Source organism: Lucilia sericata, unplaced genomic scaffold (genome assembly GCF_015586225.1).
Source record: "Lucilia sericata isolate MDLA Ls3-8-SP2 unplaced genomic scaffold, ASM1558622v1 Contig000002F_arrow, whole genome shotgun sequence".
Classification (NCBI taxonomy): Eukaryota; Metazoa; Arthropoda; class Insecta; order Diptera; family Calliphoridae; genus Lucilia; species Lucilia sericata.
This window is the reverse complement of record NW_023994043.1, coordinates 2,250,686-2,257,636: the sequence shown is the minus strand read 5'-3', so window position 1 is coordinate 2,257,636 and position 6,951 is coordinate 2,250,686.

Sequence of the window (6,951 nt, the reverse complement as noted above, 5' to 3'; positions counted from 1 at the left end):
TGGTTCAGATCGTGGTTGAGCGAACGAGTGAGTAAGTGTCTGACTGAATGAGTGAGTACCTAGTACATACCTATTTCTGTATCAGTTGTTTACTGTTTTTATTTGTTTTTGTTTGCTTTTTATTCATTGTTTTGTTTTTTATTTTTCTTTCTTCGTTTTTAATTAATCTAATGTTCTCCGTGTTTGTACGTTTAAATGATAACCAAACAGTTAAAAAATATATGCAACAATTGGCAGTGGATTTAACTTTTAAACGAGCAGTTAATTTTGGGGGTTTTATCAAGATTCTGAAATTTAAAAGAATTAATTGATTGACGATTGTAAACGTTCAACGTAAATCTGAAATTTTGATTCACATTATTTCACTAACGGTATTTTAGCGGTAACTGTAGTTTAGGCTATTTAGATAAAGGAATTTTGGTAGAGTCAAAAAACTTTCAGCCGGGCTTAATTTTGCTATTCCGATCTACAGAAATACCTCCCTCGGGTGCATGTTACCTTGGTGAAATCTCCATCTTGGTGTTATTGCGATATCCCCGAGAAGAGAGATGCTTCTTCTAGTCTGCCGGGACTAAAAAATGGTGATAATCAAATATATTCTCGGCCTTTGCTTGGAATGATTTGACATGGGGTCGAACAAGAGCACCAGATAATCTGATACTACGAGTGGCCAGTTACCAGCAGGACTTTGTCCTGGCTGGTCAATTGGTTGAAATCCATGTAGAGGCTGTGGTTTAAACCTAAATATATCTGGATTCACTCTCCGGTGCTGTAGCCATCTCAACAGATGTCACTGGGTGATGTGACAAAGCAACTTATACTGGATTTCTGAACCCGTTGAGTATCTCTTACACTTCGCGTAGTAGGGCGCCAGAATAGGTTGGGAAATTTTCAGTTGCCTGTCATTTCGTAGATTGTTCTTTATGGTCTGAGAATGGAACCGATGTAAGATGGTACTGATTTAGTAGACCTTTTACTTCTGGGAAGTTCTCGGTGCTGTTGCCATCTCAACAGGATGCATCTTGTTTCATGCTACGCGACTTATGGTTGGGGCCCACCACTCAACTTGTCGGTGCAATTATTGAGTTCGGATATTCCCTCATCCTTAGTCACGCTATCTCGACATGGCTGGGTATTTCGGACTACCAAATACGTTTATAGGTGCTGTTGCCGAATCAACAGGGTCATCTCAGTAGAGGGCTGCCTGTCATTTCGCAACGGGTCTGCTATGGCAAGAGATTAGATAGTTCGAGTGCTTCAGCAAAGTGCTTGTACGGCACAGCCATGTACAAATGTACAGAAGGATTGAGGAGCGCGTGGTAGACCCTTCTCAAGTCTACCCATTGGATGAAAAAGACCACCGCACAGTGGTATAGGAAAAAAAAAAAGAGGGAAATAATTCGGTAACATCTAAACGGTTAATCCGATTTTAATGAAATTTAGTATGCACAAAGAGGAGGTGTTGTCGAGTTTAGGTTTTGAATTTGGACCTTATAGGCCAACCAGGGGCCCGGCGGGGGGTCCTCAAATTAGGACACCTCGGCTATGTTAAATTTTTAAAACGATCCTATTTCTTCATTTGAGTTCCGTATATAGAATCTCCTCATCGAGCACTATAAAAAATGTCGTCGTAGCAGTAAATTATCTCTTATAGTTTAGGAGATATTCGCATTTGAAAATTAAAATTTTAAAATTTTTACCGTCCTTACTTTAGTTTTTTTGATAATAGCGGGTCCAAATATTCCCGATTTTCGCCATTTTTTTTTATTCGCTTAACAACAAGTTTATATATCAAGCAGTGAAAGAATTATGTAAAAATCATGACTGAGTCTAAAGTTATAGGCATTTTAATTTAAAAAATTAAAAAAGGCGATTTTTTGTCATTTTTTTGGGAAAAAAGTATCTTTTTCTTTTTAAGTTATCTAAAAAGTTTCTAAGAAGATGTATATAGAATTTATACTTTTTGGAAAGCTGACTTTACATAAAATACGATAAATGAAACAAAACCTAAAAATTTTTGATACCGGGTCCATCCAAAAAAACCCTATTTTTTATGGAAAATTCAATTTTGAGCAAAAATTCTCAAATCGCATAGTCGATATCAAATTATAGTGACCTGTTTTATATGACCCAATATGTTCTTAATCATTTTGTAACGGGTTTCGATAACCCCGCCCCTGGTATGGATATAATAGGCAAAAAACCAAAAAATCCCATTTTTGGGATTTTTAAAACTTTTTTGGGAATTCCGGGATTTCTAATAAGAAAATTCGAAATTTTTATTTAATTTTGGATTTTGAGTAAAAAAATCTACCTAACTATTAAATTTCATCAAAAAATATTCATAAATAAAACTTTTATTGCAATTTGAAAAATTTGTATCTTCGCAAAAACTGAATAAAAAACATTTTTTAATTTTTTTTTTAAAAAAGTATTCCGCGAATTTTTTAATTTTCAAAAATTATATACAGTTTTGAAAAATAGACAAAATTACCTTTCCATTGATATATAACAAGCCTACCTAATGTTTTTTAAGTGACAAATTAATTAGGGAAAACTCAACATCTTTTAGAAAATTTACCTAGCACTATTATTTTCATCCATACTAAAGTAAGGACGGTAAAAATTTTAAAATTTTAATTTTCAAATGCGAATATCTCCTAAACTATAAGAGATAATTTATTGCTACGACGACATTTTTTATAGTGCTCGATGAGGAGATTCTATATATCTATATAAAAGATGTTGAGTTTTTCCTAATTAATTTGTCACTTAAAAAACATTAGGTAGGCATGTTATATATCAATGGAAAGGTAATTTTGTCTATTTTTCAAAACTGTATGTAATTTTTTGATAATAGCGGGAATATTTGGACCCGCTATTATCAAAAAAACTAAAGTAAGGACGGTAAAAATTTTAAAATTTTAATTTTCAAATGCGAATATCTTCTAAACTATAAGAGATAATTTACTGCTATTTTTTATAGTGCTCGATGAGGAGATTCTATATACGAATCGGAACTCAAATGAAGAAATAGGATCGTTTTAAAAATTTAACATAGCCGAGGTGTCCTAATTTGAGGACCCCCCGCCGGGCCCCTGGTTGGCCTATAAGGTCCAAATTCAAAACCTACTCGACAACACCTCCTCTTTGTGCATACCAAATTTCATTAAAATAGGATTAACCGTTTAGAAGTTATTGAATTATTTCCCTCTTTTTTTCCTATACCACTGTGCACCGTGAAATAAGGTCGTCAAGGCATGTGTGAACGTTAACCTCTTAATGTCTACTGACATATCACATATGTATACCCGGTATGTCCTACTCCTTGCCTATGTATAGAAAAATATGACCTAAAGACCCGCTCGAAAACTCCTTTACTTGCATCCCGGTAAAAACTGGGTAATAGCTATCAATTGTAATTACTTACCTAACAACATACTTTTCAATGACTACAACATATCGTCGGGATTACATAGGAGTAGTTTAATAATGTCTTACTAATAATGTGTTACATAAATTCTTTCTAATTCATTAGTCATCTTGCCAAAGAAGATAAAGAAGCTGTATACGTTTTTTCATCCGATTTACAATGACTACTTTTACTAATTACTTGTAATCGTTTGTGGTAAGTACTTGCGTCCAATGACATCACCGTGTTAAAATAATGACTTAAAATGCTATTGTGTAAGTAAATTTAAGCATTTTAACCCCTTACATGGTAATGAAAGTTTTCACTGATACTTTATAAACAAAATTTCTATATTAAAAAATTATCATTTGTTAAGTCAGAATTAACACACAGCTTTAGCAGTTGTTAAATCATTTTAAATTGAAAGTTTCAACTTGAAACATTTTAATAACAGTATTTTAAAGAATTAATTCTTTAAAACTTATGAATAAACTAATAAACTTTATCTCAGAATAGTAAATATGTATGTGAAAATTTATTTGAATTTATAAGGTGTAGGTATTTATCATTTCACTTCAACGTTATTTTATTTGTAAATAAAATTGTACTATTAACTAAAATTCAAGAAAAATATTTTAAATATTCTTTAACACAAGCCGAAAATAAAAGTTTACTGTATTTTATACAATTGCCAAAACAAATTTATTTTTGTGTGCGATAAATGTTTTTTGTTTTTTTTTTTTGCAAACAGAATGATCTAGTTCTTAGAGCCTTTGATATGATAAATAATGATAGTTAATGCCATGTCAGATGAGAATTTCAACATATCTATTAACAGTTTAATAATAAATAAATAAAATAATTTTTTATTGATGACTACACTTTGGAAATAATTATATGTTAATTTAGATTATTAAATGACCATAATAGGTACTTGTTGATCTAAAACTTATTTCAATGAGTCTATCTAACGTTAATCAGCGGAGTTTTTATAAGTAGATAGATATGTATTTATGTGAGTATAACAATTTGCACCAAATTCTGTTTTTCTCATCTCAAAATTAAAGTGTCTAGGTACAACTTTGAAAAATTTGTACTTAAAGTTATGTACATATACTTACCACATAAATAAACATACATATTTCTTGCTTTTGTTGAAGTTGTAAATTATACTAAATAATTAGAGAAGCAAACTATTGTTAATTATGTTTATTGATACAATTCACATCAATGATAAAGAAAATTGTGCATCTGGATACAGTGAAAGAAAATTTTATTTTAAGATGAGCTTATAAAATAATCAATAGAAAATCAATATGGAAAAAAACTATGGAATGTGTTAGAAGACTGAAATTTTTCTGAGATATTTATTTATGTAGTTCGGTATTAAGAATTAGCAAAATCGGTTCATATTTGATCCTAGCCTCCATATAATCTAGTTTAAGTTAACTTTCATAACTGGCTTAAAAATTCAAGTGGATGAAATACATTTTGACATAATCAAGTTTTTTAAAAACCAAAATTTTTCTACCAAATTTCATAAAGAATTTCAACATAAATGATTTATTATTAAAATGTTTTCACGATCACGAAATGTGAAGAGTTGGGCCCATAATTTACACGTAAATCACCCTGATGTACTGATAAATATCGATAAATGACAAGGTTCTCATGATGAGTATATACGATTCGAACAAAATAATATGGTTTCAAGAGTATTTTCCAATATTGCATTGCTTGAGTTTGACCTTCACAGTTTGTGGGTTAACATTATTCGATTTTACTAAAACTTCAGATATACATACATACATGTATGTGTCATATTATCTAATTGTATTATTTGAAAAAGTTGTATATAAAATGGATAACAGTAAAGGATAAAACCCGTTTACCAAAAATTTGAACAAAAAATAGTTTTCTCCGAAATCCTCAAAATTCAAATCGCAGGTACTGCTAATATATGAGAGATATCTAAATTTTAAAATTAGCTTAACACAATTGGTAAAAGTTTGAAACTGGAGTTTTGAAACTGCCGTCTGACTATACCCCAAGTATGGTTTACGCTATTTAATAAGATTAAAAGCTCACAATTAAGTTAATTCAAATATATTTAATGCCATGACATGTTTTATTGAAATATTAACCAAAATTTGTTAATTTCTTTTTAATATTTCTCAGTTAAGTGTTTTATGACACTAAAGGATCGGAGGAATTTGTAAATTATACTAAATAATTAGAGAAGCAAACTATTGTTAATTATGTTTATTGATACAATTAACATCAATGATAAAGAAAATTGTGCATCTGGATACAGTGAAAGAAAATTTTATTTTAAGATGAGCTTATAAAATAATCTATAGAAAATCAATATGGAAAAAAACTATGGAATGTGTTAGAAGACTGAAATTTTTCTGAGATATTTATTTATGTAGTTTGAATTAGCAAAATCGGTTCATATTTGATCCCAGCCTCCATATAATCTAGTTTAAGTTAACTTTCATAACTGGTTTAAAAATTCAAGTGGATGAGAAACATTTTGACATAATCAAGTTTTTTAAAAACCAAAATTTTTCTACCAAATTTCATAAAGAATTTCAACATAAATGATTTATTATTAAAATGTTTTCACGATCACGAAATGTGAAGAGTTGGGCCCATAATTTACACGTAAATCACCCTGATGTACTGATAAATATCGATAAATGACAAGGTTCTCATGATGAGTATATACGACTCGAACAAAATAATATGGTTTCAAGAGAATTTTTCAATATTGCATTGCTTGAGTTTGACCTTCACAGTTTGTGGGTTAACATTATTCGATTTTACTAAAACTTCAGATATACATACATACATGTATGTGTCATATTATCTAATTGTATTATTTGAAAAAGTTGTATATAAAATGGATAACAGTAAAGGATAAAACCCGTTTACCAAAAATTTGAACAAAAAATAGTTTTCTCCGAAATCCTCAAAATTCAAATCGCAGGTACTGCTAATATATGAGAGATATCTAAATTTTAAAATTAGCTTAACACAATTGGTAAAAGTTTGAAACTGGAGTTTTGAAACTGCCGTCTGACTATACCCCAAGTATGGTTTACGCTATTTAATAAGATTAAAAGCTCACAATTAAGTTAATTCAAATATATTTAATGCCATGACATGTTTTATTAAAATATTAACCAAAATTTGTTAATTTCTTTTTAACATTTCTCAGTTAAGTGTTTTGTGACACTAAAGGATCGGAGGAATTTGTAATAACTTTTACAATTTTTAATCGATTTTTGTGTTTTATATCTTATTGGAACTATAATTGAATATATATTTCAATTATTTTCTGTTAAAATGCAAAAATATAAATTAAGTAGTAAAATTTCCACTTTCCACATCAGAGGCGTGGCCATTAGTTAACGTAGTCCTATCGCCCGAAATTTTTCCAGAATCCATTTTTATAACTTTAAGTATAATTCTGAGGAAAGAGACAGACACTATTTGCAACACCTGAAAAATGACAGAATTTTATATTTGGGACT